Here is a 14227-nt window from a genome sequence, read left to right as displayed (position 1 = left end):
AAACATCAAGATTTTATAATAATCATCATAAGATATGGGTTCATGCTTCAAATTCGTAAATATCAAATAAAAATCATGCCTTTGTAAAGAAAATTACTTTTGGGCACAAGAACTAAAGAGAGTTCTTGTTGAAAAACCCCACATACCTTGAATGATGAACTTTAGATCGATACTCATTTTTGAGATGTTAATCATGCCTTTGAATGATGGTTCTTGGAGTTCTTGAACTAGGATCTTGGAATCTTAAATAAATTTGCAGAATTAATGGTGAACTTTGGAGGTTCTTGAAGTTGGATGTAGGAGCTTAGGGTTTTTTTTTGAGGGAATTTGATGAAATATAACATATAATGCTTTTAATAGGCTTTAATATAGGGTTTGGATGGATTTTGGGTGAGGGACAATGACCAAAACGCCCCTAAAAATCAAATAATTCTCAAATCTGTCCTTTGATGGACTGTTTTGATAGTTTGAAGTAGATCAACCATAACGTTTTACTCCGATATCCAAATTGGATGAAACCAATTTTATTAGAAAGAGAACTCTCATATATTTCCGTTGATGTATAGTATCTCACCCAGATCATTATGTACGATGAGTTATGATTATTTGAAGTTGACCCAAAAATTTACTTTTGTTAGGGTAAAGTAGATCGACCATAACTTTTTGCTTCGATAGACAAATTAGATGAAACCAATTTCGTTGGAAAGAGGACTCACAGATCTTTCTGTTGATATATAGTATATCACCTAGATCATTATGTACAAGGAGTTATGATTGTTTAAAGTTGGAGCAAAAATACTCCAGGCTTTAGTACTTTTTCCTGCACGTTTTACTGTTCACTACTATTCACAGTTCGATCGGAATGGTCATAACTCGTAGATCGGGTGTCTGTTTTGGATGATCCATATATCTTTGGAAAGATTATTCGATACTCTACGCAATGGTGGGTCATAATCTAAGACATTCTGCACGAAAAATTTATAATTCATTCTAGAAGATAGAACCCAACACGTTTACGCACAAAATTTCAATGAAACATTTCTCGAGGTATTACATGCATTATCTCAAAAACTAAGGAAAAATAAGAGCTGAGGTACCTATTTATACTTATTACAAACAAGGAAAAAAATACCCTTAATGAAGGGTGCTCCTTTGGAGTGTAAAAAAGGAGTCTTAAAAGACAACAATAGCCCTAAAATGGGGCACCTTTTGAGTGTCAAATCATAGTGTGCAAAGTCTATTTTGTCCTTCAAGTGAGGCACCTCTCGAGTGTAATGGTTCCCTTATCCTCTTTCCACTTGACAAGGCTTTAAAATGCTCCAAACACTTGCCAATTCTAAAGTTTGAACCTTTGACAATGCCTTGTACAATTTTGTGCACCTCATGCTTGTATCATCCTTGTATGCTCCTTGTCAACACATCCATCACCACGGTAAAAAGAAATGGAATAAGAGCCGATCCCTAGTACAACCTAGTTAAGATCAAGAAATGCTCGGAATCTCCTCCCACTGTCCTTACCCGAGTCTTCGCCCCCTCAGATATGCCCTTAATCGCTCTAATGTATGCCATTGTGACCCCTACCACCTCCAAGCATCTCCACAAAACCTCCCTGGAACCTTGTTATACGCCTTTTCCAAGTCAATAAACACCAAGTGAAGATCCCCCTCCCTCTCTCTATATTACTCTACCAGTCTTCGCACTAGGTGAATTGCCTTAGTCGTGGAGTGACCAGGCATAAAACCAAATTGATTCTCCGAAATAGACACAATCTTCCTTAACCTCCGTTCCACCACCCTCTCCTAAATTTTCATGGTGTGACTTAATAACTTAATACCCCGATTATTGTTGCAACTCTGGATGTCACCTTTGTTCTTAATAAAGGAATTATCGTGCTCTATCTTCATACCTCAGGCATCTTAGTGGACTTGAAAATGATGTTAAACAAGTTGGTCAGCCACCTCAACCCTGCCCTGTAAGAAAACTTCCAAAAATTTACCGAAATATTATCGGGCCCCATCGGCCTGCCCCTTTGCATATTGCGAATAGCCTCGCTAACCCCCTCTACCTTAAAATGCTGACAAAAGTTGAAATTCTGACACTCCCCTAAGTGGTCCAACTCCCTCAACACAACACCTCTGTCCCCCTCATCATTCAGGGGCTTATGAAAATACGACTGTCATTTTTTCTTAATGAGGGCGTTTTCTACCAAAACTCTGCCATTCTCTCACTTAATTTACTTTACTTGGTCCAGATCCCGATCCTTTTGCTCCCTAAACTTGGCAAGCCTAAACAACCTTTTTCCCTATCTTTCTCCTCTAACTTCTTATACAGACTCACAAAAGCTACTGTCTTAGCAGCCGTAACAACTAACTTAGCCTCTTTCTTAGATAACTTGTAGTCCTCCCTGCTCACCCGCTTCTCCTCTTCATCATTACTCTCAACCAACTTAACATACATTACCGTCTTTGTCTCCACCTTTTTCTTAACTTCTTCATTCCACCATCAGTCCCTTCAATGTCGGCCAGACCATCCCTTCAGAACACCCAAAACCTCTCTACCAGTATCCTTAATGCAACCTGCGGCCCTATCCCATATACTATCCACGTCCCTTCTACACTTCCACACCCTCATCCCTTCCAACTTTGCCCCTATCTCCATAGCACTGGCTAAAGTCAGGCCGCCCCACCTAACTCTATCCTAACCCTCACCACTCCTTCTCTTCTTGCCCCTCTTAATACCTAAATCCATCACTAGAAGTCTATGTTGTATCACAAGATTCTCATTCGGGAAGACCTTACAAACCTTACACAAAACTCTATCCTCCTTCCTAAGCAATAAAAAGTCAATTTAGGTCTTAGCTAGCCTACTATGAAAAGTAACCAGGTAGGTGATCCTCCTTCTTCGGAAAGCTGGAATTCACCACCACCAACCCAAAGGCCCTCGCAAATCCAAAAGAATAGCTCCGTCATCATTCCTAACCCTAAAACCAAAGTCTCCATGCACATCCTCATACCCTAACAACACTAACCCAGTGTCCCATTAAAGTCCCTTCCTATGAAAATCTTCTCTGAGCTAGGAACGCCTCGAACAACCTCATCCAAAACCTCCCAAAATCTCCTCTTTTCCTCCTCGCCTAGGCCCACCTATGGCGTGTAAGCACTACTGATGCACAATGAAATCCCTCAATAACCAACTTAATAGTCATCACTTTAATAGTTAGATGAGAACTAGTATGCACTTTAATACTTCAGTCACATAGTAATTTCATAAACTCAAAACAAGATAACTTAAACCCTAATTGCAAATCATATAACTTACACTTTTAAACAAGTTTTGGGCACAAGGAGGGACTAATGTCCTTGTTCATAAACCCCACATACCTAATAGCTATATTTTTGAAGATTGCTTGAACTTGGAAGCTTGAACTCTTGGATTCTTGGGGAAAGGGAGCTTGAATTTGGTTCTTGGGAATGGGAAGGGTTTCTAGTGAGTAATTTTGAGGTAATGGGCAAATAATGCCCTTTTGAATGTTAAAGATCATGTTTTGGACGATTGGGGTTGAAGGGAAATGACCCAATTTCCCCTTGGCCTCTTTTTCCCATGGCAATGGACTTTGCTGCGTGACCCCTATTCTGGTCGAACAGCCCTCTTGCCATGGGGATAGCATAAGCTCTTACTATTTTTCACGAAAATGGTTATAACTTTTTGCTCGGGTATCGGATTAATGCAAAATTGGTATCATTGGAAAGCTAACTCAATTATCTATTATTCAATGGGTATTAAGCTACAAAATTCCTTATATGTCAAAAGGTATACATAGTCAAATTTGACCCTTGTAGAATCAAATACAAAAATTTGGCCGAAGCAAAGGCTCTTAGCTCAACTATGCTCTAAGTTTTCCCTATGAACATTTTTCACCTCATAAGCACTCTTAAAACTAGGATAATGATCATAAAACTTATATTCACGTGGGAATCATTGGTTTTAAGCTTATAAATATAGGAATGACTGTTCAAATTCTAGCCCAAAAATGTAGGGTATTCTATTATCTCTCCCTTGGAATCATTCATCCTCGAATAATAGATAGGAACTTACTGAAACTTTAAAAGTATGAAATAATCTGCATGACATATCTGCTAACGAAGGATATAACTAAGCTAAAACACTTGAACTTCCATCATGAAATCGAATTCTGAGTTGACTTGACTCTATTGACTGTAAGGAGCTGATTCGTGCTGAGAGTTTCGAACTCACTTAAAATATTCATGATACAATCATACATATAGAATTGCTAAGTGATAACTGATGAATTAAAATTTCAAAAGTTACTAGGGATGGAATAAATTATGTAACTTCTCATTAGGAATTATCCCTCAACAAAACATATATATAAATCAAAATAAAAAGGCTTCGTGGCCTCGCCAAGTACATTATGTAAGCATGAATCATGAGACTATAAGACTAAGGTCATACAATGGGTATCACAATGTTTGAGCAGGAATACTTGAAAAACTGAGATAATGAGTTAAACACTTATGTACTGAGTCATGACTAAATAGCTGAATCTGAAACATGATGCTTGGACCAAACTAAATTTGCAACTTACATGTATGCAAACAAATTACCTCATGGAATAGACACATTTAAGGAACTTTGGATAGTAAGACTATGGAAAGATGGAAATCTATAGGAGCTTATCTGTCTAGTTGCTAAACTGAATTACTGAGTATACAGACTGGATCCTCCTGAAAGTTTATACTCAACTGGAGTATTTCTTCAACACTCTTTGCAAGAAGTTCTAATAACATTAGGGAGCAAAGAATTTTGGGCATGATATGAATTAGATATCTAAATAAGGAATCATAACATGGTTATAACTCTATAACATGGAACATATGACTATAATATATACTAGGACTTCGGCAATGCAACTGCCTAGTTTAAGCTTAGCCTCACTCCTTAAATACTTGTATGGGTACATATAACTACTCCAACCAAAGTCTGAGTTGAACTACCTGCTCTCAACATGTTCAATCCTAAATTAAAATTAGAAGGTACTACATATAACACCATAACACTAGTCTGAACTATGAATTCAATACCCCATGCATTATCACAACTATCATCTTAAGAATCATTCTTCTTACCACTTCAACTACTAAATTCAGCCTCTTACTAGGAATTCACTAACGTAAAATAAACCCCTCCACTTATATACCAACATGACATTCAAGCCTATCATTATAACCACACATGAACTTCTAGACAAACATCCCACCAAAGCATCTTTTCCAAATTCTCTAATACTTCTATCAATAACAATTTCCTACATTATCCCCAAGAAGACACACACGAAAATTTTCAACTAACCATGACATATACCTAAAGCTTGGCCTCAATCATCTTTCAAACTTATAACTTATATAAAACAAGTATACAATAATCTTTTCACAATAAGAAACATTTACTCCCCCATCTAAATAATTATTCATCACCACTATCGTCTCCCCCTTAGACTAAAGCCAACCTTCTAAACTTATGGATCTATTTCATATCCCTAGGACTGAGCCATAATTTCTTCACTCTATTGTTCTACAGAGAAATGATCAACTCATGCGAATGAACTATATTTAAAACATACTAATTTCATTCTTGGACAATCCCTTCATATATAGCATCCTTAACTTTCTCTATCTTCAATAATCATCGTCATAGACTTACACTTCCCCCGCAACTATATCTGCCTCATTAAACACATAATCTGTATCATATTTCTAAACTTATATTTTTCCTAAACCACGAGAATCAAAATAATACAAAAAAACTCAATATCATCAATCCATAACTCCTTAAATTAGCTTTTAAGAATACCATATACTATATAACTAGCCTTCTTCCTGTTCAGCAACTCAAAGTTACTACTAACTATACAAACGTTTAATAATCTTAGAAAATAATGCAACCCCTACATCACCTTGGGTACATATCTAAATCATACCTACAACATCATACTTAATTGCAAATAAATGAACTTAAACTCTTGCATATACTGTTCAAGCCTACTAGACCACTTTCATATAACTAGCATCACTACCCAAGCAATTATTACTTCTACCTTGATGATCATCTATTGTTCAAACTTAGTGTCTAGTGCTAGGAATGATTAACAAAACAACCTCACATATTATTCTCGCTTGAAAGCTATAAAATAAAACACCAAGAAACACTAGTCCACTAGAACCTCATAACAACAATAATCAATCATAATCAAATGGTATATCTTATTAAAATCTGTTAGCACGTACTCCTTCTACCCATTACTACTATTTACCCATCAATACACCTAAATTACTTTCATAGCTTTATAAGTTTCAACTAAATTCCTTTTTTTGCAACCTCACGAGAAGCCTAAATTAACAATACTCAACCACCAAATACTTTCATTAATATCCTATACTTTTCTAAAATAATAAATACCATCAATAACTCTTTTCCTACTTCAAGCAAACAACAATTCACCTTAACTAATAACTTCTTTTCTATCTTTTACCAAGGAACCTGTACCACATTCATTACCCCTAAGCTAATATACAAGGACATATCAATTTGGTACTAACTCGATCGTATGCAAAAGTTTATTTATATAGATGCAATGAATCACCATTACCACCGTTATTGTCACTTCACTTCTTAACCCATACTCCTAACTATAAGGTTCTACTACTTATGAATCATAACACTCAAAGTCATAATACCCCTTGAATGAAAACTCTATTTAACAATCTGGGTTTATACTGTTTTCTCTCATGAGCACTATTTGGATTAAAGGGGTTAATGAGGAATATAAATACATAATGTATTCTATCTTAACTGCACAACTCATATAGATCAAAACATAAGCTTTCCACTTAAAGGACTTATAACACACTAGCGAGCTCTTCGCAAGCTCCTTGCATGACTTCCAAAGTTATTGATAGTAAATTTGAGAGCATCATCTTGGGAGAAATTGTAATCTAGTACTTATGTTATATCATAAAGTCATAGATTAAGAATTATGGAGTAACACATGAATCGATAGAAGTTTATAAAAGGACAACTTTACTGCATAATCTAGAGTTTGAACATAAATACTAAGATACTTGCATAACTCGTGAGCAACTGAATAAGATACATAAATTCAAAAGAAATAAGTGAAAGAGACATCTTTACTAAGTATGTTCAATATAAAACTATTAGAGACATTTACACTTTGGTTATAAAAAACAAAGCTGAAAGTAAATACATCAACTCTGAATAACCGTCTATGAAGTCTCTACTAATACTGACTATAGGTAGTTGGGACATGACCCCAGCTATCTCTAATCAATATATCTAAATAAGAAAATGCTACTAGAATAGGAGTTGACTCGAGTCCTCAAATCAAAAGAACTCTTCACCTACTAACTGGAAGCTACAAACTGTCTGATTATGATATTCTCCAATGGGTACCAACATTATGAGACAATGTAGCATATTAGACATATATGTAGGTTAGTACTTCTAAAATGTACTAAGTATGCGGGGGTGAATACATAAGTAAAATAATAACTGAATATTCATATAAACTTTCAAATGATGCATGCTAAGGGTAAATGACTCACCTTGAGCTTGAATAAAACCATAACAACAAAATCATAAAAATGAGAAATGAAGCATAAACAAATAAACTTTATGTGCCATAACACTTAGTTTCTAAAAGCTTTGCTTTTTTATTCTTTTTTTTGGGAGTTTCTTCTAATTAACATAAACCATGTAAGAAATCATGGAGTCCAAGGTCTTACTCATGTTGGGTAGAGCTATTCTACCCTTTCCATCAGAATAGAACCTTAATCTTAGTGTCATTGAACTTAACCCATATTGGGACTTAAACCTATGGTGACTCATAGTTTCTAGGAATTAAGGATATACTCATCTGTATTCCCTTCTCGTTGCTAAATACTACTCCTATATTACTTATATACTCATACTTTAGGAAATCCACCTTAAAATACCATAAGAGTTCGTATACTAGAAACTAATTATGCTTTTCTTTGCTTTAAATCATAAGAATGGTAAATAATTGTGGATTTCAAGCTTTATCATAGAATCAAAAGATCAAAATTTTCTTTTAAACTTAGTTCTTAAATGTAAACCTTAAATCTTATACTTTATTTCATATACTCCCTCTGTTTTAAAAAGAATGATCTAATTTGACTTGGCATAAAGTTTAAGAAAATAAAGAATTCTTTTGAATCTTGTGGCCTTAGATTAAAGTTGTGTCAAATATTCTAAAATACCCTTCAATCTTGTGGTCCTAAACATGTCATGTGGAAAGTTGAACTTAAAGCATTGTCAAAAAAGAAAAGGGGTCATTCTTTTATAAACGGACTAAAAACGAAAGTACATCATTATTTTAAAAATGGAGGGAGTAGCTTGTAATACAATATCATTCTTAATACTCAATTGGAAATCTTTAATCAATGTTTCAAATCACCCTCATGGTATTCAAATCATAATGGAAAAATCTTTAAGTCAAGACATAGTTAGATGAGAACAAGTATGCACTTTAATACTTTAATCACATAATAATTCATAAACTCAAAATAAGATAGCTTGGGTATGAACCCTAATTTCAAATCATATAACATAAAATTTTAAACAAGTTTTAGGCACAAGGATGGAAGAATGTCCTTGTTCATAAACTCCACATACCTCAATAACTAGATTCTTGAAGATTGCTTGAACTTGGAAGCTTGAACTCTTGGATTCTTAGGGAAATGGAGCTTGAATTTTGTTCTTGAGAAGGGTTTATAGTGAGTAATTTTGAGGTAATGGGCAAATAATGCCCATTGGAATGTTAAAAATTGTATTTTGGATGATTGGGGTTGAGGGAAAAGGATCCAATTGTCCCCTGGCCTCTTTTTCCCATAGGAATGGTCCTCACAGTGCAACCCCTATTCCAGTGGAATATCCCTCGCAATATGACCCTTGTCCGGTGGAATACCCCTCGTGGCGCGGGGCTATCGTGACCCCTTACTATTTCTCAAAAAAATAGTCATAACTTTTTGCTTGGGTATTAGATAAAGAAATTGGTATCGTTGGAAAGCTAACTCAATTATCTATCATTTGGTGGGTTTTGAGCTGCAAATTTACCCATATGTCAAAAGTTATGCATATTCAAAGTTGACTCTTGTAGAATCGAATACAAAAATTTGGCCGAAGCAAAGGTTCTTAGCTCAACTTTACTTTGCTCTAAGTGATTCCTATTGACATTTATCACCTCGTAAGCACTCTTAACACTAGGATAATGATCATGACACTTATTTTGATATGAGAATCATTGGTTTTGATCTTACTAATGTAGGAACAACAATTCGAACTCTAGCCCAAAAATGTTGGTAGTTACAACCATACTACACTAACCCGTGATATGAATATGCTACAAGTAGAAACTCATGTTTTCATCTCTATATGATCAAAGATGATGTTATATTCATTTTAATTGCATTCTATTCAAAGAATACAGTGTAGTTTCCTACTAAAAGAACAAATATCAAATTCACCATAAACTAAAAGCAATCAAATTGGTTCCAACAACTATCCTAGGAGTCTCTTTTTATTCGGTTCACCTAATACTTATCTAAAATCCAATAAAGCAATTCGTGTCAATATGTCTTCGCTAGCTTAAGGTCTTGGGGGGTGAAGTTTTTCCCATGTGGAGAGTAAGAATGATGAGCAAGAACCTCTAGAACAGAAGCATCATTAGAATACATTTCAAAAAGTTGAGTTACACTTCATTAATTAAATTAGTTGAAGATCAAGATTTATTTTGGTAAAATCACCGAGCCGCGAAACAATGCAGAATTAAAATAAACCAAATTTTTAAGTATTCTTAGTTCTAATTCTCACACTTTTTTAGAAGACAAAAGAAATTAAAATGCATAAAGAGATACATAGAGCATTCTTATATGCATAAGTTTTACAACAAATCTTAGAAGTTATAGAAGGATGCAAATTAGCCATTAGGAGTTTCAGACATCCAGTTTATTGTATATATTTCTGTTGCAACTATAAAATTAACTAAAAACAAAATTGATTAACTAGAAAATACATAATATAAATCTAAAAAACATAATCACAAGAAACGAATGCAGAAGTGGGTTTAAGTGTCACCTTTGCCACAACAGAAAGTAGGTGATTCGTATTCAATCTTTTTTTTTGCGCCACAAAAGTAACATTTTGGGACAAATTTAAACATAGCATAATCTATGGGTGTTTGTGTTATTATTTAGTCATTATTATATTGTTTATATGTTTTTGATGTTCTTCTTTTCATATAAATATAGTTAGTACTATACCAATCCTTTCTTACTTAACTTGTTCATCCTCATATTCCTTTTCAATGTATTGATCTTAACCTTTTATTTTTGTTGGATGTTTCAACATCACTTTTCCACCATTATTTAATATGTATACATATATCTAATACATTAGTAAGATATATCAACGAAATAGACAATCTCAAACGTACAATATTTATAAGAATATTGATCAGAAAAATATTACTTGCTAATCAGAATGTTATACAACCACACAAATGGTCTGCAATCACAAGAAAAAATAGAGGAAAAGAACAAACTATTAGTGTCACGCCTCAAATTCTGTTGGGGTGGACAGGCACCCACTTTGGGAGAACCAACTCTTAACTATGTACTTTTCATGCATGTAATTATGGCATTCAAATCTTCTGCTAGTATGAATATGATGCATTGATAAAACAAACCATGTAAGTAAGTTCAAACCTACATATACAAGACTTGGCCGTTGGGGCCAATACATTAAAAGAACACAATACTACCACACTTAACTTCACATAGTCTGCAAAGCCTCTAAAAGACACATGGACACTTAGTTAAGGTCGGGAAAAACCCCCGCCTTGCTCATAACTTCTATACAATACCAAAATATATAACAGACTCGAAAAGCTCTGAATCAACTTGGATCTCACCAATAGCAGCTGGATGTTCTGTGCTCCTACTGGGGTGGTCTACTAGCTGGAGTCCTGTACTTGCAGCATAAAACATAGTGGCCCCCATGAAAAGTGTCAATATAGAGAGTGTACTGAGTATGTACGATATGAAGTGACTATAAATAAGACAAGATCTCAACAAAATCAGTTATCAATCTGTAACTATAAAGATAAGGATAGAATACCAACTTTGCTTATGCTTATGGGATCATGTACATTACATTCTTTACTTTATAAGATTATAAGGAATAATACAAATGACCAGCTGATTAGTGGTAAAAGAGGATAACCCATGCTAGGCATTTTAACACCTGAGATACGTTCCTTATAAGTACACAAATCGGGATCGACCCATGCTAGGCTTTCCTTTCGCCCTTGGGATACCACCCATAATATTGGGATCGACCCATGCTAGGTGTTTCTTCCACCCCTGGGATACCACCCAAAATATATAGACTCACTTCAAATCATTCTTTTCATCTTTAAAGTTGTTGTTTTGGTGGTCATGTATTAGATTTAAAACTTTGGACTAGTAGAAAGGTGTGCAAATATGCACTAGATGCAGTAGTAATGAGGTCGAATACAACAATAATAAAAATATAACACATAGGAGCTTAGCTAACATCATGGGTCATGTTAACTAAGAGAATAATTCATAAGGCTTATTTTTGAAAGCACCCATATCATATTAGTATTTAGAAAGAAAATGGACAGATCTGGTAACAAACACATCTTTAGGTACTTTAACAACCTGACAAGTTAAATAAGGTTATTAACCACCTTGGGGGTTGTACGCTGTAGTTATGTATAACTTGAAAGGAAGAATGCTTAGGAAGATTACTTTGTAACAAAGGAGTTAGATTCATGCCAAAAAGTATAGGATCGATGAACCATACATACCTTGCTGCACAGCTGATCAGACTTTCACTTAATGTCTTCCCTTTTAGATTACTAATCTACAATAGCATAAGACTAGTATTAGTAGCTAATTAACATATTTATGCCATTTAAACTTACTAAAACAGTAATCGGGAAGTAATCCACAATCAACTAATCCAAGGGTGTTCTCTCAACCTCGTTCTTCTCCAATTACCTTCACATGTGATGTAACTTCTTATAAGATCCCCTTAACAGTTTCATCTTTATTGTACTTTCAAAACAGTATATCAAGTGATGTGGGCAATAAACTTATGCGACATTCAATTTGGTGGTGTACCATTATACTCTTCTTCTACCTTTTAATGAAAATTATTCACACTATTCCCCCAACGTCAACCAAGCAGCCCCCAACATACATACATAAAATAGATCCAAAACAACCCCAAATACCCCTTAATATGGCAACAAAAATTGAACTCACCATCCCTTGAGTTCTTAACAATAACATATACACAATCCTCAACCAACACACGTATATAGGAAAAGGGCAAAAATGGACAGTAGCCATACCTTAATTTTGGTGGTAGTTTATTGCCTTAATGTATATCTCTTCAATGGCTTGACCCCTTTACTCACAAACCAAAAGTGAAGAGAAAAATCTCTTAATAATCAAGTATAAAGGGACTGCCAAACTTAAAAAGGGATATCTTATTGTTTAATCATGGAGAACATAATCCTTATAGTATTCTTAAGATGTGCTCATGATTTGTTCACTTACCTTTAACTTGGAAGGAAGGTTTCCAAAGAACCCTAGTGGAATTTTAGGGCTGCTGCATAGCTAAGAGAGAACAAGAGAGAAAATCTTGAAAGCTGTTTTTCTTTGTGGCTAGTTAAAATGAGCTATAAGGGCTGGTTTTAATCCCTTTAAAAAGAGCTGCTCTTGGCCGAATTTATTGATTATTTTGGGCCATAATTTATCAAGTAGGTGATGCACCTACTTGCCCATTATATTGGGCCTTTGTGGATTAAAAACTATTGGGCCTTGGCTGCCCATTCTCCTCATTTTCTCTTATTTAATTTGGGCCAAAATTAACTTAAGTAGGTGGTAGTGTATTTGGCCCAATAAACTGGTCAAGGGATCCTTAATAGGTGATGCACCTACTTAGTTTTTAAGTTGGTCAAAAGGTCAAAGTAGGTGATTCACCTACTAACCTAAAATAAGTCAAGTAAATACCTCAATATTTTGCTCCATTTTAAGATCAAAATGCTTATAGTTAAACTTAAAACTTGGTCACTTCATCCTTTAGATTCAAATACCTACTTAAGGGCCCAAGTTTATATGCTCTCATCGATGATAGCTTAATCATACCACGTTTCAGTACATGTGGGAACTCCTCCAAACCGATCTTACCGTCACCAATCACATAGGATATTCGAGCCCATTGCCTACTCAATATAGTTTGTGCTTATTAATTCAAAAATAGTAGATAAAACTTAATTTTGTGTTGTTTCCTGCTTTTGATTAATAAATTCTCTATATTTGTTTCACCTTATCACTCAGATCTGCAAATCCAACGAACACCCAAAAGCAAAATTTCTTATTCATATTTGTTATTTATATTCCTTTCAAAAGAAAATATATGGAGGATAAAGGGTTGGACATAAATGGTTAACCAAAATTATATTCCTCTATTGATTGCTTATTTTGAAATATTTTATGCTTTTGATTAATAAGTTTTGTATAATTATTTTATCTTTTCACATAGATCAAACAAAAATTTTAAACTAAGATAATTTTTATAGTTCAAAAAAATCATACAAATCTTGTAATCTACTTTTACTCTACAATTTGACACCCCAATCTTTTTACTCATTAACATATTAGAAGATTTCACACAATCCAAAAATGAAAAGATTATAATCACATGTAATTAATTATTTCTCTTTTCTAAAATGTTTCAGTTAGTAGAAAAGAGGTAGATGAGTTCTTTGAATAAGCATATCTTAAGAGGAGATATAGACATTAAAAGTTTTTTTTAGGTTTAATCTATAATTACTATGCTATGTATGTATTCAGACAATGCTATGTGTACATTCAAAATAAGAATGCATGACACATAGATTAAAAAATGCATACCAGTTTGATGGACTTACACACATACACACATATCTATATATATATTTATTTCAATTTTTTCCCACTCAATTTTATATTTTATTCATTTCAATTCATTTATCTGCCCTTTTGATTTCCTTATAGTACCTTTTATTTTTAATTCATTTTTGTTCGAAATTTCTTTA

This window comes from Capsicum annuum, chromosome 10, assembly GCF_002878395.1.
Source record: "Capsicum annuum cultivar UCD-10X-F1 chromosome 10, UCD10Xv1.1, whole genome shotgun sequence".
In the NCBI taxonomy this organism is placed as follows: domain Eukaryota; kingdom Viridiplantae; phylum Streptophyta; class Magnoliopsida; order Solanales; family Solanaceae; genus Capsicum; species Capsicum annuum.
Note: the sequence above shows the minus strand (reverse complement) of the source record.